This window comes from Salminus brasiliensis, chromosome 17 (assembly GCF_030463535.1).
Source record: "Salminus brasiliensis chromosome 17, fSalBra1.hap2, whole genome shotgun sequence".
Taxonomy (NCBI): Eukaryota; Metazoa; Chordata; class Actinopteri; order Characiformes; family Bryconidae; genus Salminus; species Salminus brasiliensis.
This window is the reverse complement of record NC_132894.1, coordinates 13,097,396-13,120,409: the sequence shown is the minus strand read 5'-3', so window position 1 is coordinate 13,120,409 and position 23,014 is coordinate 13,097,396. Positions and strand designations below refer to the sequence as shown.

Here is a 23,014-nt window from a genome sequence, read left to right as displayed (position 1 = left end):
AGAATTATTTTACCTGTGAGAGTAGACACATCCTGGTGTGATTTATCCAGGACAGGGCCATGCCTCAGGTTTCCGGGCGCGAGGCAGTGGTGCTGGGAGAGGGAGCCACATCCCTCCTCCTGCTCCCCGCAGAGGCTGAAGGATGCCCGGGGCTCCAGGAGGCCCTGTATGGGGCAGTCTGGAGAAGAGGGAACAGGGGCAGGGGAGAGGGGTAACAGGTGCAGACCGCTGAAGCCAGTAAAGTTCAAGGATCTATGTGCTGAAAGCCAACAGCAGGGTGGCTATGCTGCCCTCTAGAGGATCAGAGTCATCAAGGGAAGAACAGAGGCAGAGTGCACCTTTTCATCACTTTCTAAAAGAGAGAAGAGATACAAAGAGATTCATAAAGTCAGTTTAAATATGTTACTGCTACTAATAATACTTTCAATGATAATAGTACATCCTAACATTAATAGTAGTAAGTACTAATAGTAGTAACAGTCTATTATACTTTTCACACCATTTGAAAACATTAGTAGATTTTTACAATTTGTGTGATAAATATACATTACCTGAAACATATATCATTACATTAAATATGAGAACGTTACAATGTCAAAGATATTCTGCTACTACTGGCAGATAGTATCACCACTGGCATGTAGTGTTAAGTCCTAAAACACAGAATTAATAATGTATTGTAATAATGTACAAATGCACATCAAGAGCCTGCAAAAGGAATGACTGTTTACCAAAGAAGGGTCTCTCGAATCTTGCTTTTACAGCACCGGGGAAAATCAACACACAGGAAAACAACAGTGGCTCTTTTGTATGACCCCATATCACTTTCCCTGGAAAGCAGGCCAGCTTGCACTGTGCTATTGATCTGTAAGGGGATAGGCCCTCTCTTAGCCACTGCAAGGATGGGCCTTGGCAGGGCTACATTCAGCTCCACATGAATGATATGTGCATGAATAATAATGCCTTTATATCGCATATCAAATCAACATGGCTTGTTAAATAATGCAGGTTTGTGACTTACAGTATTATAGCTAGTTAACAGTTTCTGTAGCAGAAGAGTCTTTCAGGTCTTCTTTGAGGAATTTTCTCCCATTTGTCCTTTCAAAAGGCTTGCAGTTCTTTAAGGGTCTTGGCTCATCTTGCATGCACTGCTCTTCTATCCAGGTCTATCCACTTATTGTTTTGACGATGTTTAGGATAAGGACAGTCCATTGGGCATTTTAAGGTGCGTTTAAGGTCACTACCTTGCTTCAGAAACCATCATTTTTTTACATCTTCAGCTAATTACAATTATTTTCTCTACCAGTGAAATGTTCCCAACTAGATGCAGCACAAGTCCAAGGAATGATGTATCTAGTCCTGTTCTTAACTTAAAATTTTTAATTAAATTATCATTATAATAAACTATAAGTAAACGTTACAATAATATTATTGCACTGTCCCTGTATGAGTACTGCTTAATACCACATTGGCTAATCAATGTCTGTTAAAAGCACCTTATTAGGGAATCCGATCAAATTACAAAAGTTATTTGATCACTGTAAATGAATTAATTAATTTAAACCAAAAAAATATTTTGTGCAGTGCTGTTTCTTCTCGTGCTTATCTTAAAAGATTAAAAAGAGATGGGCACTAAGATGGGCTGAGATGTGTGTGCTACTGATTCCACTAGAGAGCAGCAAAATCAATCTTCGTATTTGTACAAGTTGATACAGTAATAAATACGAAACAGGGAAAACGTCCTCATATGAGGTTGTGGACTCTGAGCAGAAGGTTAAGTGGGGATTTTTTCTTTACAGCATAAAATCAAACTATTCATTTCACAGTGCATATTGTATTGTGTACCTGTGTATCAAACAATATGATTGCTGATATGTGTATATTAACAACATTTATGGGAAGACCATGAAAGGGGTCATTCATTAATTACTGAAAAGTTCAGGAATTTGACTGTGCTATTAAAACAAACACGAGACACAACTGATTCTATGTGATGAAATGTAGAGAAGGTATTAAAAACACAGAGGTTTATTAACTGGAAAAGACTACAGTGAACAGAAGGTGCCAAACAAATCTAAGCATTTGATGACCTTAACCGGACACACAAATGCATAAAGATGCCATTTATTGCTTTAAAAACTAATAAAAACACAATCAATGAAGCATATGACCGCAATGATGCCAAAATTCACTGTAGGCCCAAGTGTCTAGAAACCGGTTCTGTTTTTTTATTTGTATAAATTGTAAAAAAACAACAACAACAAATTATTAATATATACATGATTATTATTATATGTGATGGAACATAAAGTATGTATGTGATGTCTGTTTAGCCATATTCCAAGTTTGGACACCTCTGTTAAAATGATATGTACTGTATGATTATCTAACTAATGTGAAGTAAGTTATTCAATCCTCAGTAGAAATCAAACTAACTAATAGAATTAATATTTTAAAATAAATATTAAAAATGTCAAAATACAGAGATTAATATACTGAAAAAGAAAACATATTATGGCATAAAACATGATATAGTTATTAATACATGTATGTATACAATCATGTTTCTTTCCCCCAAAAAGTGCTACATTAAGCAAATCAAGTCAGTTATTGTGCATTAAAATGTGAAGATGTGTTTTTCCTATAGAGACCCTGCATGTATTTTCATTTAGAAAATCAAAAATACATTAAATTCAACTATGGAACCTACATTTTTGCACTCCAAATATATGTGATAAAATAATATAAATAATAAAAGAGAAAGTGAGAAAACTTGTCAAAGGTTTCCTTTAGGAAACAATACAGTAAATCCATGACAAGTCATCAAAGCCAGCCTGGCTAGAAGCTTCCCAAAATATTTAAGGACAGTTGGTTAAAAGCAATTAAAAGGCGTTATTTCTGGCCACTCTTCGAGCGTCACATGAAGAACAAAGTTGAAGTGTAGGATATCTCAAGGCCAGTCTGCACCCACTCAGCCGTGCTGTGTGCCAGCCGCGCTGTAGCAAGTAGGGTGTGTACGTGTGTAATGTCACACAGGCTAGAGAGGCTGAGCTGAAGAGGGAGTGGGGGCAGTGGGGGGAGAGAGAGGGCGAGAGACAGACAGACAGACAGAAAGGACAAAAGGAAACATGATGAAGGGAAGTACTTCAGATAAACCCCCTTTTTCTGCCTGTCAAAACCATACTGAACAACACACTTGAATTAAAAAGCGAGCGCTAGGGGGAGGGGCAAGCTGAATGCTCAGCGAACATCTTGTCTGTGATTGGCTAGAAGAGGTAGGCGCCCTGAACAGTTTCCTAGGAGACCAGAGGACTATGACCAGGCTTGGTCACATGGCGCGTCAGTCAGTGGGGCTTCAAGAGCACAAACCCACACGCTAATCGGACCAAGTATGAACACCTGAAAACCACCATTCAAACTGAGGTTCACCACAATTCACTTTACACAATTAAAAGTCACTTTAGATATCCACCTCTGGTGTTTACATATTTTTATCTCGTTTATTTATATTTTTTTATTGTACCATATGTCACTCTTTATTTTACCAATAATTTAATTTGATGGGATTAATGGGAATTATAGTTAAAAATGTATTTTTAAAAAACAAGACAACTTTAATGAAAACTTTCACTAAACTTTTCATGAAAATTTAGTGTAGGGCAAAGGTCAGGTTAAGGGGTCATTGCTGTTCTTGGAACCCAGTTCTCCAAATTCCAAAACTATCCATTTTGCTCATCATAATTCTACAGATCTATCTCTATCTCTTATGTTTACATATGTTTAATCTCTTTTCTCTATATATGCATTTTTATGTTCTTATATTTCTATCTATATTTTTATTTTTCTATTTAACTAATGTAATTTTTATCCTTTTTAATCCAGACCAGAGAGTCGCCTAAGCATTTTACTGCCGTGTGTAACTATGTATGTGACAACCAACTTAAATTAGATTCGCGTTTGAAGTTAAACTCAACAACAACAACAACAACAACAACAACAACAAAGACAGAGAGCATTCATGAAAAGTTACAAAGTTCTGTACTGGACAAGGGTCAGGTTTAGGGGTAGCTTTCCTTGCAGTTCCATTCTTCCAAATTCCAACACAATTACTCTTACTCATCATAATCCTACAGATCTTACAAGGCCATGTTGTTCACAGAGGTTGATTCAGAGAGACTGCTGTTAAAGGAAGAACTATTTACACAGACAACAGGAACTATTAAAGGTCTAAATACATGTACTCAATTACAGTGTACTTTTAATAACAGCAGAGTTGGCACTACTGAATTCATTTGTAAATGAGCAAACTGCTATATATATATTGTATTGACAATTAATAGAGTAGTTTTTACAAAAGCCCAAATACAAACTGTGAACTGTTACAATGCTCAAAAATACACAAATACCATTTATAACCCTCCATCCAAACTTACAAAATGTAAAAAAGTAAGTAAGTGTTGGAACGCTCAAACTCAGATGTCTGGAAAGGCACAATTCAACACACGTGACTCCAAATCCATTCACATTCTTAAAGATACTGCTTTAATAGACTTCAATATTGAGTTCAATTAATCAGTCAAAAAACACTGTCTAGTGACAAAATGCAGTGTGAAAAACTTACTAACCCATACGAAAGAGTCAAGCAGAGTTCAGAGGCTCCCATGCACTGTTTAGGCTATCAAAGTAAATTCAACAAGCCTGGCTAAGTCTCAGTTGTGTAAACTGAACAAAATACTAAATGGCAACCCACAAAACAGAAAGAGACACTAATGTGTGTGTCTCTGTGAGTACTTTCACTTCCATAACTTACTTATGCTTGCAATGAATTACTGGAACAAACTTGAGTTTCAGTTAGTAAACCTAGTCATTACTGCTGGTTGTTAAAGCTTTTCTAATGGATACAAATGCATAAATGACAACTTTAGCATGCGGAGTAATGAATAAACAAGACAGTGCACTCAGAGAGAGTGTCCTAAGACCTTTGAGCACTGTGTATATATATGTATATACACACTCACTGAGAACTTTATGACTAACTATACTAATACTGGATAGGGCCTCTCTTTGCTCTTAAAACAGCCTCAATTCTTCATGACATAGCTTTCACAAGATGTTGGAATGATTTCTTTGAGGTTCTGAGCCGCGCTGACATGACAGAGTCACGCAATTCCTGCCGATTTCTCAGATGTTCTACCACATCCCAAAGGTGTACTCAGGTATTTAGATCTGGTAACTGGGAAGACCACTCAACTCATGGTCGTGTTCATGAAACCAGCTAAAAAGGATGTAGCATGATGCATTATCATGCTGGAAATAACTATTAGAAGATGTGTAAATTATTTGTGCTCATGAACAGACATACAAGGTCAGCAATAATACTTTAATAATAGGCTGTGGCATTTAAGCCATTGCACCACCCCCACCAGCCCGGACTGTTGGGGCAAGAGAGGTTGGCTCCATGGATGTCAGCTGTTGATGCCTAATTCTGATCTTACCATCTGTGTGCCTCAGCAGAATATAAAAATCATCAGATCAGGCTATGTTACTTCAGTCTTCAGCTGTCCAAATATGTTGAGTCTGTGCCCACTGCAGCCTCAGCTTTCTGTCCTTGGCTGAGAGATGCCAGGACGCCTTGTTTGAGCATTCGGAGATGATTTTCTGTTCACTACAATTGTACGGAGTGTTTTTCTGAGTTACTGTAGCTTTCTGTCCACTCCATCCAGTCTGGACATTCTCCATAAAAACACTCACCGGGTGTCTTTTTCCTAAGTAAACACTAGAGCCTGTTGTGCTAAAAATCCCAGGATAATAAGATAATAAATCCCAGCAGTTATAAAAATACTCCAATCAGCGCATCCGGCACCAACAATCACGCCATGTTCAAAATCACTGAGATGACATTCTCCTCCATTTGGATGATTGCACAAATGTGTAGCTGTACAGTGTAGTGTCCTATTGTAGTTACAATTTTAATGTTTTTGGTATATAATGCATGTAAAAATGGCACACCCTTCTAGGTTCTTCAAGGTTCTAAAGTGCAACATGTCAGGGTTGGCTTGGCTGGTAGGCAGAAGCAGACGTACTTGCACATGGTCAGGCAAAACAAAAACAGGCATGACAGGAAACTATGACCGGCATGGCAAAAGCTAGAACAGGCATGACACAATGTCAGAAAAAAGTTTTTCAGATAATAAAAACTTAATTAGCTTCGAGTAGCTTCAATTAAGAATAGCTAATGTTGGTATTGCATCAACTGATACTCAAGACAAAGTGGTATCGCTCCATCTGTACTTTGGTCCCTTTATTCTTATAGGAGTATAAAGGAAAATTTAAATAAGTCAATGTTTTTTTTCCCAATTCAGTTAATCCAGTTTAATTGAGTAATCATGACAGTATTAATATCAGGACTTACAAAAAAAGCTGTGCTCACCTCTCCACAACTGGCACACTGTCTCCATCTCTCCACGGCTTTTGTCCCAGAACCACAGATTGCTTTCATCATGGGTGAATCTGACCTTGCGCTTGTCTACTGATTAGCAATATAAAGAACTTTGCTGTTTTAAGCGCTTAACTTCCACATGAAAAGAAATACAGTATTGCAGGCAAGCTCCAACATGAGAAACAAGCAGCCATACGCCTCTGTGCTTCACTCCCACCCGTGAAGCAAATAACAGCTTATGAAAAAGCAAGAGGCGATATGAGGTAAGACAATATGAAGCTTCCGGCTAGGAATTTCCTTTTCCCAGAAGCTTTTCCTGATGCCTGTAAGTCATTAATGTTTTGTACAATAGAGTTAAAGGTGTGGTGAGATGTAGATACGGAGGAGCAGTAAACAGGCCTTTCTATCTTCTACAACCTGGCCATGTCACCAAATTCAAACAGTAGTTTTGTTTAAGGCAGCAATCTAAACAAATGTAGTATTGAATAATGGGAGTGTAACAATCAAACATACATGATAAAATATGAATACATACAGTACGTTTTCAGTAATACAGAAGCAAAAAGACAATTGCCAAAGCTGATGAGAGCATCAATTATCCAACAAAAGTCATGTTCAGTCTTTGCACTTTATTAGAATGGTAAAAACTGGTGAAAAATGTATGTCTGCAGGCAGGGCAATTACTCAAATTAGTCAATTTAGTAACTAGCCCATCCATTTTGTTTCAATTATATTTGGGTTTCTTTTTTATTTAAGTAATTAACAATAAGTAAATAATAATTGACATAACCAGAAAACTGAACCAGAAACTGTGATGATGAGTAAATTACTCAATTAAAAAAAGTAACACAACTATGGGTGCGTGATATGGCAAATATATATACTCATATATTGTGTATTTACAATATACAATATGTATCACAACATTTGAACAAATAGACAAAATGTTCTTGAGTGCCCCGATTTTAAAAATTGCTGTCGTTTTTTTGCACAATGACTTTTAGTCAAAATTAGCTGCACTATTTCCTAATGGACAGGATTAATTGTGCAATTTCTAACATTTTAACATTTATCACAATAATGCTAAAAGATCATGGGTCATATTGCCCAGTGCCACTGTTTTTCTCTCAAAAAAAAAACAGCAACAGTATTTTTATAGTACAAGTTTTTATAGTTGCAACATCAGAAAATACTTTACGTATTTTTATAGTACAAAGTCTCGCTGTATTCAGTTCTTGGTGTTTGCAATACTGCCACCTCATATTCAAAAACACATTCATTTTAATATGCGTACACGGACACACCTAGCAGGCAGTTAATTGGTTTTGTCATTTGTTCAACGATGCAATAGACATCTTAGCCTTCCCCTTCAGTTTAATGCAAGAACAAAACTTTTGTATTTTTTTTATTTTATTTTTCAATTTTTTGGCTTCTTCTTTTATACATTGTAATTGTTATTATGCCTAATTTTCAAAACATATTTTTCCATAGATACAATTTTGAATATTATAAGAGCTAGCGGTCTTGTATCTGTTTATTTGAAATCTGTTTGGTTAGAGCAGAAACTGAAGGATGGCTTTAGGTCCTGTTGCACAGTTCCAGAGATAAGCCTCCACCTATCAGTCCACTATCTCAATGGTGTTGTCTAACAAACAGTTCCCATTGCCTACATGCTATTCTGCACGCTCTCCCTAGCAGTATAAAGCCAAGACTGCCAAAGGTGTTCAAGGACAAATAGTTGCACAAAAAGCCCAAACACAAAGTGTCATAGACACCATATCCTAGTTTGGTTGAATGGGGTGTATACCTTCAAACTAGGGCAGATAATAGAAATTATGATCTTTTTTATGAGTCTAAAGAAAGAGATTCTGGTGAGATCTCATTAAAGGCTTCTAAGAATCCATTCCAATAATGTCTGGAAGAAGAACCTTGCGACCTTGTTTGAAAATAGTTCCTCCTTCCCAAAAAGACAAATGACCACAACCTCTGAACAAGCAATGATTCAACCAACACACATGTAGAGAAAAGCTTAATGTCAGAACTGTCAGACTGAAAGACAGTCATAAAGTGATAAGGGAAATAAAGTGATTTGGACACACGCTTCAGGTCCTCTGTAACCAAAGCAGAAGTTGGTATGTCTTTCCCTTTGCACTGTTAGGGGATTTACACACACAGTTCACGTGACGTTTTGAGGCAGTGAAGTGAAATTGGTGTGTGCACTTTACTCAAGCTATTAGCATTAATTCATTCTTGCCAAGTTATACTTCACAATTTACTTATAATAACAATTTAGCATGATAAAGCTAAAACGCTACAGAATCAGTTCTGCTGTTTTGAAGTGATGGTTTTCAACAGTACCAATAAGGTTTTTTTTTATCATATAAAGTTTTCATACTTTAGTACTCAAATTCAATTTGGATTTTATATTTGACAAATCAGGAGTCCCATTTTTATTTTCCCAATTTTAGATAGCTAATTACCCAACACACAACCCTATTCACATTTAATGTTTCCAACACTGGCAGGGCGAGGACTGACACATGCCTCCTTCAACACATGCACAACCAGCCACTGCCTCTTTTTGAACTGCCGCAGATGCAACACCACCAAGCAACCAATGCACTCCGAGAAAATCGCTGGGTGGCCAGCATCTGACAGAAGTGATGTGGAGAGAGAGAGAGAGAGAGAGAGAGAGAGAGAGAGAGAGAGACATCTAACCACCAGAAGAGAGCAAGGCCAATTGTGCTCTCTTGGGCTCCGGCTGCTGATGGCAGGCAGCATGACCAACATGTTTTTGTTTTTTGTTTTTTTTTAGGGCCCCCGTCAGTCACAGGCCCTTAGAATCGCTTTGGGACACAGCACCTGTTTTCAGTGGACGCGGCCATTTTTGCAACACGCTGATGCATGTTATACAAATTGACGCATTTACAGAATCAATGACATCAATTGCATCCACAAGTTACCCCAGCCCAACCACCGACCGACCAACTCACTCACATTGTGTATTAAATCCAATAGAAACAGGACTAACTGTGCTCCATTTGTAATTAAACATGCGCTTGGTCAATGTGCTTTAGCTAATGACGATACCTCTGACAAGCTCAGAAAAGCATATCCCAATAACAATAATTATTATCATATTGCTCTCTGCTTTCCAGTAGCAGTTTTAGATTTCATATACCTTTACACTTGGGACTTACAACAGAATCATGTTACACAGGTAGGCGAACGTACCTAAAGACTCTTATTGATGTAGCATGGTGTGCTTACCCAGTTGGGAACTTTAAAGTGTTACAAAATAATAAATAAATAAATAAATAAATAAATAAATAATAAAAACTAATATAAGTATTATTGCAACCCCATTGCACTCTTGACCTATTTACATTTTAATGCTAAAACCTTCTCTATTAATCCTACCTCTATATTTGCACTAACACTGGATTAAAAGATTACAATCAGTAAAAAGTTGCAGCATATAGCCAAGCCAAGGTCACAAAGAGACTCCGGTAAAGCAATTCATTTTATTTCCCCATAGCACTGCCGTATAATACAGCACGTCCAAATGGCAAACGTTGCCATGTAGACAAACAAGAGGTAACTGACAAGAACTGTGGACACTACATTACATCAAGCGGTCTCCTCCCCTCAGCTTTCACTGATTGCCTCAGGATTTCCAAGACTCAATTTCATACGGCTCCCTACTCCCTATGTAGTGTGCTGATTAAGTCAAGAACTGATGGATTCCACACTCAAACTGTGCCTTGCATGTCCCACAGAAAGCAATCAGAGTTTCAGCAGTAGGCTGCACAGCTCCCTATTAGACATGTAGTAAGCTAGTAGGGTACAAAGGATATTGTGTCATGACTTAAATTAGCGCACTATATAGTGAGTATGGAGCCATTTGAGCTTCAGCCTGAATCAGCACACCAGATTAAACACATGCCAAACAGGACAGACTCAGAGTGGGTAGTTAAACATTAAACTTAAACTGCTGCCTCTCCCATAAGCACGTTTCCATTCCATCCACCAATACAGGTATACAGCATATGTTCTCAGGTAGTGGGGAAAGACGAAAGTATGGGATCCACCTTCCTTTCCTTGTTTAAACAAGGAAAAACTCATGTTACCTTAAAAGCAGAGAAGCCACTTTGTGACTTGTTTTTTTAGATACTGATATTGAAGCCCTGAGTTTTTAGTCAATGCAGATATTTATGCTCAGTTAATCACCATTGAAATCATGTACATAAGTATCATTTCACACTCTTAAAAAAACTGCTGGCCTGTTTCTACTAAAATGCTGGGTTGAGCCTGTTGGATCACTGTGCTGGGTACCCAGTACTGGATAGCTACTGGGTAGTGTTTATGCAGAAAGAAGAAAGGCTCAAAGAAATCTCAATAAAAGCTGCATGTAATTGATAGCACAGTGGTCAGGGTGAAGTGTTCTGCTGTGGACGCTAGATGTTTGTAGCAACATTCAGTCTTGATTTAGTTACCTTAAGGTAAACGTCGGACTGCTGAACTTGTGAAACTGAAGGCAAAACACCATCATGATCAATATCACAGGAAACATGTTACATTTCTTTTAGTAGGGGAATAAGACGTACTATTTACGAAGAGAAAGTTTCAAATGAAATACAAGGTAGGTAGCTAAACCCCCGGTGCTACAGTATTTATATTAGGGGTGGATGATTATGGCAAAAAATTATTACACAATGATGCTTAAAGACATCACAATATTTTGTTGGACAAAATGAACAGAGTTTTAAAAACTGCTGTCAGAAACTCTAGTAACTAGTACAATGATTTTTATTCAGAACTGACTTCAAAATGTATAAAATGTACTAGCTCTGACTAGCTGTTTAACTGAACCTATGAAATTATGAAAGTCACGATAGCTATTTTATACATCACCTTATTTCTACCTCTAATATACATTATTTACATTTAAGTCTTTACTGTTGAACAAACTTTAAGGAGTTTAAGGACTTTAAGGAGTGTGGCAAGGTTTAACCAAAACTATTGAAGTTCAACAATAAAATTTAAATTATCATATGATATCACCTACTTTTATGTTACCTTAAAGCTTTACTGCCTTTAAAGCTGGTCTCAGTACTGGCCACAATATGTATATACTGTTCGGTCCATAATCCAAACATTTGTCTATTGTATACTGTATTATATTCTCATTTCTATATCTCAAGCAGTGAGTCCCCTCGAATCCTACACTCTTCCACCAATGCTTTGAAACCTAACTGAGTTATTTCCTGTCCCATTGAGGGTTAAATAGGAAATAGAATCAATTCAAGATGATGTGATTAAGCTGATACTTCAGTCACCCACTGACTGTGTGTTAAAATACTGTTTCCAGTTTATCTCAGTAGATTGCACTGGTGATTCCAGACAAGCACCCAGTGTGTGGTTCTTGTGTGTTCTAAAATGTTCTAAAATGGGGGACAGTTTAAGAACAATGCTATTTAAAGATCACATGTTCTTGTAGGTATTCTTGCACACGCTCCCATGTCTCCCTAACCACAGGGGCAGCCTTTTTTCCAGACAGTGTAGGGACTGTTTAAAATGGCCTTAACTTTTACCAACTGAGCCTGGAACCTAGTAACCCTGACTGCCATGTAAGATATGTGAACATTTACTGACTTGGCACACACACACACACACACACACACACACACACACACACACACACACACACACCCCAATTGTTGGGTTGTCACAATGCCAGAATGTTATATCAAGTATAGTATCACAGTACTCAACAACATTACGGCCTGAATTGCAAAGGCTGGTGTTCTGGACTAGTCTTAGATCAAATTGCAGTACTAATGGTAACTCACAGATTGAAAACATTTAGTCTAGACTTAATCTTTCAGCTTAATTAACACATTATTATTTTTTCATTCAACCTCCCTTTCAGCTAATTTAAATACAGAATGTATTAAAGTATTGAAGGTACTGAGTATAAAATGCTACACTCAGAGCAATAAACTCAACAGAGCAGTAAACCAGCAGAACTGATTAGTAATAAAGTTTATATAATATAGATAAGTATACCTAAATCATTTCAATATTTCTGTTGTATTATAATATTAATTATTTTATTATTTTTTTTAAATATGATGACATTAGTTTGGGAGCCAGTCAATTTCAATGCTAAAATGACAGCTTTTAATGTTTGCTTTGTGCTTCTTTTTTTTTTTTTACCAACTTGGTGACCGGTGAATGGAACACCTGTCCTCAGTGGCAGATGTCTTTTAGCATATAGCTAATGCAGCCACAGATGTTTTACTGCTCATTAATGTGTGAATATTTTAAAAGGACCATTTAAACGTATAGTATATTATGCCGTCATCCTACAAAAAGGTACCATTTTAGAGATACTTATTACTATGGTGTTTTATGACAGCAATGATACAAATAAAATTAGTGTGACATAAAAAAAGTGAAACATTACTCAAAGACAGACGTTCTCTCTAATTTCCCATAACTGGGCTCATTCTCAACCAAACATTCAATAAGTGAGCAAATGCTGAAGAGCAGGGCAGCTCTATGCAAGCGGATATCAAAACTGACATGTCTATTTCTGCACACTATTGTGATCACAGAGTAGACGCCAACACCGGTATGAGCTCTAGCCAAACAAACTGCTGCAACAGTGCGATATCTACATGTCTGTAACGCTCAAAGTAGATGGCTTGTGTAAATGTTCTGTGGGTTACTTACTGAAGTCGCTAAATGACTCCTGTATGGGGTTAAAGGGCAAGTCTCTTCCTCCAGTGCTGACAGCCTAGAAGTCACGTTCATAAGCTTCTGTCCTGTCCTCTGCACATTCCCCGGCTACATTCTCTCTCCAGTGTCCGATGCAGTGAAAGCACCTACTGTTTAGAGAAAAGGGAGGGAGGAGGGGAAAAGGGAGGTAGCAGAAAGGGGGGAGAAGGAGGAGCCACAAGGTGGGGGGAGGGACGGAGTGTCTGTGAGAGAAAGAGAGAGAGAGAAAGAGAGACTGTGAGTCAGCATTCATATATCAACACAGTCGCTGGCATGGTTTTCCTCACTACTTAATCAATTCCATTAAAGTTCCTTTCCCTTACAGTCCAGCTACTCTTTTCACTGCATCTTAATAACTTATACAGGACTTTATTAATTGCGATATCAGCCATAAAAATATCAGCCATAACTCTATGCTACTGTTTTGGAGATAAAAAAAATGATGGTTGTAATGGTGTTTTGCAATGATCTAAATAATATAACGTGGTTGTGTTTACATAAAAAAAACGACAGTAAAAAATGTTGTAAAAATGTTGTAAAAAAGCTACAACAAAGTTATAAAAATGTTGTAAAATCTCTCTCATTTTCTATAACTGGCTCCATACTCAATCATTCGATAAGTGAGCGTTCAAGAGTGTTCAAGTGTGGCTCCATAGAAGCTAATATCAAAACAGATATGTCTATTTCTGTCCGCTATATTGAGCACAAAGTAGACTCCAACTGCAAGAAACATGTAAACAAGCCGGACACATTTTGGAAATCAAACAGATCAATTAAGTAAAAAATATGAATGTTGGGTTGAAAAAATGGACAGAAGGCCATTAGAAGAATGTGTGCTTCCTCAGTTCGTCCTGTAATTAATAAATGGCAGTTCAGTCAGGTTCCACTATTGTCACTTGTTAAATGACTCATGGCTCTTTTTCAGTACTATGTAAAGCCCTCTTTTCTTAGTGTGTACGGCTGTTCATATTCTTATGGCTTATTTATATGAGCTTAAGTGATAAATACATTATTAAGGCCTGTGATGAAGAAACCAAATAAGGTCACATTTAGCTCTTTTCCGATCACCTTCAAGAAATCCAACTGCGTTATCAGACATATTTTATGTAGATATTGTGCAGTCTTAAAAATAAAGACTCTCCAGTAGCGTTGGTCCCATCATAAGGAGGTTGCAGGTGGCATTATTTGAATGGAGTCACAATAAATGGGTGGGAATTTGTAAATAACTAAATTATGGAGACAATGGAGGACAATTCCATGAATAAATACACAAGACAGTTCCAAGGAAAAAATACTACAGTATATGACCAAACAATTCAACAAGTGGAATCATGAGCACTCCAGGTTGTTGGGAATGAAAACCTGCAAACTCACCAGCCTTCACAAATAAGACTGGATGCCATTGCTCTGTTGCATCCCACCAAACAACCCCTCCATCCTTACTTTGAAGAGTGTATTGCGAGTTACCACACTGCTGCAACAAGAATATCCACTGAATGCACTTCTCAGTTGTCCTGTTATAGACACGATTGTGTGACACGTCCACCTACTGTACTTCCTAATGAAATCCCTGCAAACAAATTGGACACAGATGCAAATCATGGAGTATGAGCTCTCTCCAAAAGCTCCTTTTATAAGCACAGGACCAACCACTGTGCAAAACAGAAACAAAGCTGCAGAGTGGTCTGAAAAGCACATAATCCCATTCTCATCATGTAAAGCCTAGCATGTGGTCCCACACAAGTACCAAATCTGCTCTTTCTGAAAAGCTGATGATGAGTGTGTGACCTGCTGCTAAAGGTATATACTGGGTATATTCAGGATAACGTTAGAGGTCACTACCTTAAAAGACCAGAGAGGGCTGAGCACTGTAGGTGTATGAACTGGAATGGAGTGGCCATGTGATCGCGGTTAAACAAGATAATTAAAAAGCCTTTTATCTGAAAAGCAAGATTTAGGGCCTCCACATGTACTGGGCTTAGTCTACGCTGATTGCAAAAGCTCGTTTTAAACACAATAACAGCACTGAGGCTAAGGAAAACAGCTTTTAGAGGTGCCTGCAAGCACGTAAGGTCCTTAACACTGCTAAATCCTGAATTATGTTTTAGTATCAACAATGAAGAAACCCGTGTGAAGGGCTTTAAAGGTGAAATGGCCTGTTTTATGGATGAAAACTGAAGCAACTCTGCAAACTCCAGTCTTATCTGGTCCATCTATGAGTAAGTGTGGCAAGGTTTCTCCTGAGACACGGTTGTATGAGCTCATGGTTTCACTTGTAATTACATTTTTGGTTGATTGAGAGTCAAATCCAAAAAATATAACAGACATTTGGGAATCGAGAGTCCACTCCAAAGCTGTGCACTTAGTTCCAGGACTAGGTGCTACTGACAGAGAACAATCAGGTAAAGCTTAGCTAGGCAATTGTTACTGGTGTTTTGTTGTACAGGTTCTGGTTGTTGAACATGTCTTGGAGAAACAGACGCATTTACACAGCTTTAACTTGTGGCTAACGTGCATCTTAGATTCAAGATTCAAGATCTTAGACCACCTTCTAAAGTGGTTTGAGTGATCAGGTTTGTATGTGGTTTAAATGCGTCTTTGGTGTGTTGACACTTCAGCATTTTTATGTGGCTCAGCCTAATCTAGATATAATTTTGATATTCAAGACACATGAAGTGACCAGGAGTAAAGGGAATCTTAGTTTGCCAAATTGTCTTGCTAAGTTTAAATGTAATTAAACTAATGATATGTACTCTCATAGTATAGTTTTATGTCGATGAACATCAGCTAAGGTTAAAAAGGAGTCTTGCAATTCAGACTCAAGAAAGGAACGGCGCTACTGTCATTTGAAAATATGTGTACTTTAGAGGTGGGCAAGATGTTATCGATCAAATAAATGCTCTTATGATAATCATGCTTTTCTGAGCATATCGTGAATAATGTCACTTCTTCTAGAATATTGACCAACTGTATGTTTGATTAGAGAGAGAACATGATTAGTGCTGATTAACTGGATGTAGTGCAACAAGTACATTTACATTTTCACTTTTTATTTACACAGACCTGAGAGTCTTTATGACCTCTTTAATGGTCACTTCCACTGCGTTCTAGATACTTTCATCTTCATCAACACAAAGAAGGTCTAACAGAGAAATGTAAAAAAAAAAAAAATCAAATGAGGGAAAGGGTTTTTTGAATATGCTGTTTTATAGCAGGTATGGGCAGTGGTGGCTCAGCGGTTAGAGCACCGGGCTATCGATAACAGGGTTGTGGGTTCGATTCCCGGGCTCGGCAACCTGCCACTGTTGGGCCTTACCCTCTCTGCTCCCCGGGCGCTGGAGTTGGCTGCCCACCGCTTTGGGTGTGTGTGTGTGTACTCACTGCCCCTAACACATGTGTGTGTGTGTGTGTGAGTGTGTGATGGGTTAAATGCGGAGGACACATTTCGCTGTACACTGTACAGTGACAAATACGTGCACCTTTACCTTTATGAAGCTACTTTTATGACCATTTGTTTATTCTAATAGGAAAGGATCCAATACCCATGTGGATTATTAGAGCAGTAATTCTTTTAAAAAATTAGCTTGTAAAATCTTGAAAATGAGAAATGCAGTTTTCTTTTGAGGTAAAGGATAAAACACCCCACATTTATTATTACTTCAAATGCCTAAAATTGGAAACAGATACAGCACATCAGCTGCAGATGATTAGAACATTGTTAGAGAGGATTTTGGAGAAGCCCATCTTCAAGTCTTCTTCAAACCCTCAGAGGCCTTCAGAAAGAAGGTTGCAGGTGCATTTATTTGCAGATGTAGATGCAGATATAGAGTCTTGGAATGGATTTAAAGATTTCAGAACAATTAGAAATCAGATGGCTGTCTGGAACAATGCGCTTCTGGACAGAGGAATACAAAGTTAAATTACATGGTTTGGGGATACTTTGCCTCAGCAGGACTTGGCAAGCTCTCAAACACAGAATCCAAAATGAAATATTCATTTTAGCAAAAGGGGCTTGAAGAAAATGTGAGACCATCTGTATAAAAGTGAAGCTTATACGTCACACAGCTGAAAGAATTCTGCATGGAGGAGTGGGAAAAATCTTTCCCCCAGTTGATGAGACAGGTAGATACACACGTGGACAAAATTGTTGGTACCCCTCGGTTAATGAAAGAAAAACCCACAATGGTCACAGAAATAACTTGAATCTGACAAAAGTAATAATAAATATAAATGCTATGAAAATTAACTAAAATTAACTACTGACTATGAAAGTCAGACATTGCTTTTCAACCATGAAAAGCAATGTCTGGTTTTAACATGTCCCTTTGGTCACATTATTTTCAGGGGTACCATCATTTCTGTCCAGGCCTGTTTCATGAGTTTTTTTTTTATTTTTTTTATATAATTCTGTTGAAGCATGATTCAAAATCAATGTCGGATTTTCATTTGTTCATTTTCATAGAATTTGTATTTATAATTACTTTTGTCAGATTCAAGTTATTTCTGTGACCATTGTGGGTTTTTCTTTCATTAACCGAGGGGTACCAACAATTTTGTCCACATGTGTAGTTATAATAAAAGTCTAACTGATATTATTTCAGCCAAAGTAGAGAATACCAGCTATTACGGCATAGGGTGTCCTAACTTGTTCCTCACCAGAAAATTGAATTTCTATTAATTACTATTTTAAAAAGTAAACCATTTCTTCAGTTTTTATTTGTTTAGTTATATTATCTCAATCTCTTAATATTGTTAAAATAAAAGTGTCCATATGTTTAAATATATTATAAAGATTTATTTATTGCATGGGCTGTTCTAACTTTTCCACATGACTGTATAACTCATTTCTAATGCTGATCACATATGCTGATAAGAATTGCTGGTAAGTATTATGAAATATATTTTATGATATATTGTGATTTATTGCTTCAGACTGAAATTAGCTGTTAAGAAGCTTTTCTGTTGACTTTGTAATGAAGTGTACACTTTGTTTATCGGACTTTATCAAACCATTTAACATTTATCATAGGTTTGATGTCAAGTTCTCCACTGTAGAGAAACTGGATAAGTCAGAAATGTTTAGTCTGTATCGCCCTGTCCAGTGAAAACCACGTATCTCCAAAATGATGAGTTTAGAGGAGAAGACAAAAATGCTCTTAGCTTCGAATGGAAGTCAATGTAAAAGAAGAGTTTATTCCAGGTCATTTAGAGCATTTCTATTGCTTTATTCATCCTGAATTATTTACACAGCATCCAGAGCAGCTATAGGGTTCAAGCCATGGAGAAAACTTCAAATGGAGATACATGTTTTTCATTGGACAGCAGCGATATGTAGAAACTAAGCTGCAAAAACAAGTGATTTTAAATGAATTGTTTTTGTGATGACACAGTTTTAGTTTTTAATATAATATTAAAATATTAAAATATAAAACCCATAAAAGCACCTTAAGTGAAGCTCCAGGAATAAGAATAAATAAATAAAAAAATACATGGAAAAAAGTAAGATTGGTTCTTTTAATGCTCTGGAACAAAGAAATTGCTCATGTTTGAGATCTGATTGAATGACTCTTAGATTTAACAGCGCTATGTGCTTAAAGGAGATTTTCCAACATTTGTGATGGAGTCTAGCTGGATGACAAACTGACCAAACTGTGACTGAAGAATATGTTGAGGTCATAATCAACAAAACATGAAACATGCATGAAAGTGGACAGAACATTAAAAACCGCACCACTCCCAGACTAACCAGCATGAGGAGAACTTATGGTCACGACCGACCAACTGATCAAAATATTGGGGCCGTGTGGAGTGGAGGTCCGGGCCCAGATGCTTACAAAAGGTGCAGTAAAAGTGGTTTGATTTGTTTATTTTGATTTGATTTGATTTTATTTGATTTATTTAGCTATTCATTTATTTTGTACATTAGGTATAACTAAGGGAAATGCTGGGGGGGGGGTTAATTAAAGTTCTTAACCCCCAGTTTCTCAGTCATAGATGACTTATTTTTCTCTCTTCTCCAAAAGAGCCCAGATACTCTCCTGATGACTCAACTGGACCTTATTTGGAAGGAAGGAAGTAAAGCAGCCCTGACTACAAAGAAAAGCCTGGAGAAATAAAAATCGCTTCGAAGCATTTAGTTAACCTTAACACTGCTGGCCAGATAAAGTTTTAGTAATGTCAACCATTTGTTGCTGTGATATTCTGACATTAAGTGGTGGTCCTCGGTTGAGTGCCAGAAAAAGACCAAAATACGCCGTCCCACCCTGCCAAGCCCCGCTTGCAGCTGTAGACCACATCGCCTAAATGTTTACAGTGTTTCACACGAATGAAAAGTCTGATATTCGATTAACGATGGATTTTATAAAAGATGAAGCTTACTTTACCACCGGCTTGCGCTGTCTTCCCACGTCGCTCCACTTTCTGTCCGAGTTTTTTTGCCTGAGGGAACTTTTTCCACACCGCCTGGAGCGAACTGGGGTCACAGACAGACAGCTGAAGCTCAGGATTCTGGGACTCGTAGTCCACAAGAGGGCGCCCTCTCACTGACAGAGCAAGTGAAACCAAGCGTCCATGTTTGACAGTGTGTGGCTGTCGTGCAAATAAAGTTTGGCATAAAAGATCGTTTATTGTATTTCAGTTTTAGGAACAATTTGTGTGGTTTTATGCACAAAAAATACAAAAACACTCAAAAACAATATCTATTCCAATTATACAGTTTTTTTCCTGTATTTTTTTTCAGGCTAGAGGCTAAACCATTTTTACAACCTGAGTCTTACAGCAGTTGTAGGCAGAATAGATCAATATCTAACCTTGAACTGAACTCTATACAGCCCATAAATAGAACCATTTATATATATATATATATATATATATATATATATATATATGGGGTAGTCTGTTTTGCATTTAATTGATTATATAGTTGTAGAGTTTCAAGTTTAGATAATAATCTATTCAGCCTACAACTGTTATGGACTCAAGAGTTGTAAGAAATGGTTTAGCCTTTAGCCTTTATAAGCATATATTAATATACAGGGGAAAAAACTGTATAGTTATAAAAAAGTTTGAATAGATAAATCGATACTTTATTTGCATGCAAGCCAAACATTCTCAAACATGGATGCTGTAAAATATATGTCCTCTTCTCCTATTAACTGATACTAGACTTCAGTCTTTTGCATTAAATAATGGCAGAAAACGAGCTATTTTGTTTCCTTTGCCCTTCACTGTCAAAGAGAAGGACCATTAGCTGTTACATTAAATGTTTAAAAATATGCTGCTATTATATGTTGAAATCTTGCACCCGATAGGGACCTGCCTCTATGATCTCTCTTGAATACAAATCACCCTATGCAGCGTAGGCCAATTCATATGCACTTCATACTGTGCATATTTATTTGTAACTTCACAATATTTTCTCCAAAACTAATATCAGAGCATGTGCGCCCTCTGAATACTAAGTACCAGCGTTCCTGCATGGAGATGCTTCCTTAATATTGATAAATTGTAAATAACATCGCAAGCCTTTATGATTAATACAATCATTGCCTGTCAAAGAACTCCACAAAAATCCCTTTATGCAAATAAATAAAGAATATGCATGTCATTAATTTGCAACTGAGAGAAGCATATGCTGTATGAGATGCCATTTTAAAGTGTAATTATCACACTCTGGTAAAGCTACTGGAGTTCTGTATGACATGTTCCTAGTTGAGGGGGATGAGATGCCAGTCGGACTGCAGCTAAATGTAGCGCTGCACTGATGCAGGAAGAGAGCTGGCTGAAGCACATGCTGTGTGCTATTTTGGCTCCTATAGCTAACTGTGGAAGCCTGCCGGGGAATGTTGACCCCTGACCCTCATACCACACTCTACAACTCTATTGAAATGCAAAGCCTCCATTGTACAGGTGTTTCTTTTGGTCATGACTACATTCCATTACTTACAATACTGCATGATTATTGCGTTTATTGGTCTAGATAATTTGTGCTTGTATTTTTTACTTCCCAATATGCCATTTAATTTCTATTTTTTACAAGACCAGCAAATGTTTGGGCACCCAAAGTGAAAATATCTGTTTCTGTAAATAGCTAAGTAAGTAGAGGATTAATTTATTTTAAAAGGCATACAGTTGAAAAAATTATTTCTTACTTATTAGCAATATCCCAAAAGATTTGAGTTTTAACAAACCTTTTACCAAGGTTTTCTGACTCATCAAATCTTGTTCCAACAATCAGCATCCATGGGCTCCCCTAAGCAGCTGCCTAGAACTCTGAAACTGGCAGTTAACAAGAATGACGGAGGTCAAGTTGAGGTCTGGAACACCATAAAAACTTTTACAGAGAACTGCTCACAGTGTTGCTGGAATGGCCAATCAAAACCCCTGGTCACTGCAGAGACCTTCAGGAAGATTCAGGAACAGACTCTGGTGTGGTGGTGCACTGTTTTACTGGGGATAGATCTCAAAAGAGCAGTGCACTCAAGACAGACCCAGAATTTCACATGACTAGAAGCCTTTGGCAAGAACGAATGAGCAGATATCTCTCAAACAAGGACTAAAATAAGCTTACCTGGCTACACAAAGTATTTACAAGCTGTGATACCTGTTTTAGGGGGTGTTACTGCCCAAGTACTGACAGAGTGCCCAAATTTATGTTTCAGGTCCTATAAAACTATAAAACATGGAAATAAAAAGTAAGCTTGAATAAAATAGTAAAGACATTTGTCACTTTTAACTTTATGTATTTTGGAAATCAGCTCATCACTTAATCACTGTTTAGCTAGTCACAATAGCAGACACTTTGACCAGGGGTCAAAATAAACTAATTAACTACACTTGGTTCTTTTGGTTCTTTCTTCTTTCTTGGTTTGAAATGACATTAGCACTAAACCAATTTTGGCTTGCCTTTTGACATGCTAGCTGGCCATGGTTTCACATTCTTTGACCAGTTAATGGCATCCTTTGTTGTCATTTGCCACATAATAAACACACCCTTTGCCCTCTCTCTGCCCCCAAGGACAGATTTTAGCTCAATGACCAACATTAGGGCAACTTAAATCATAAGGAAATATCTGGAAGAGCATCTAATATCTGGAAGAGCATAACTTCCCAAATGAATGACTAACTCCAACCTGACTAGTCCCATTTGCTTTTTCCATTTAGCACAAACATTTTAAATAGCACCGCACAACTAATAGAACAAGTGTTTCTCTTTTTTAATTCAACACAAAATGCCACTTTTAAATGACTACTGCAGTCTCAGAATTACTCAACCCCCTGAATAGAATCCCTCATAGGAGCACACATACAAATCATTTGATTGCATGTTACAAATATGGGTAAAACAACAGTGTTGTCCAAAACGTTCAGAGAAGAGATCACTGCACAAACGAGGAAAAAAGGATATGAAAAGAGAGTAAAGGCACTTTATGTTCCTAAAGATACGGCTGGAAGCATGGTTTGAAAGTTAAAGAAACACTGGCTACACTACCTGGATGTGGCAGAAAGAGGAATCTATCACCGGCTGCCGCCAGATTCCTGAGGAGGCGGATTGTTAAAAAAACCTTGAATGACTGCAAAAGACCTGCAGCAAGATTTGTTGGCAGCAGCAGAGCTTTCATGGAGCATCCTAAGTGCTGAAGGTCTCCATGCCTGTACACCTCTACTGACCCATAAGCACAAGAAAAGTGAAGCATGGTGGTAGCTCAGTGTTGCTCAGGGCTGCAATGTATTGAGGGCAAGATGGATTTAATGACGTATCAGGAAATCCTAGGACATCATGCCTTCGGCGAC

The 23,014-nt window shown here is 37.5% G+C and overlaps 1 long non-coding RNA gene across 2 annotated transcripts; it reads right to left on the bottom strand.

The window, feature by feature from the left end:
- Nucleotides 1-193: 193 nt before the first annotated feature.
- On the bottom strand, nucleotides 194-19,694 carry LOC140538597 (uncharacterized). 2 transcript variants are annotated; one of them, XR_011977771.1, is made up of 3 exons: nucleotides 19,601-19,694; nucleotides 13,178-13,425; nucleotides 194-352 (listed from the first exon to the last, which is right to left on the bottom strand). It is a non-coding gene; the product is annotated as an uncharacterized lncRNA (long non-coding RNA). The 2 variants fall into 2 exon arrangements; XR_011977770.1 differs by lacking the exon at nucleotides 194-352 and adding an exon at nucleotides 1,953-3,051.
- Between the last annotated feature and the right edge of the window lie 3,320 nt (nucleotides 19,695-23,014).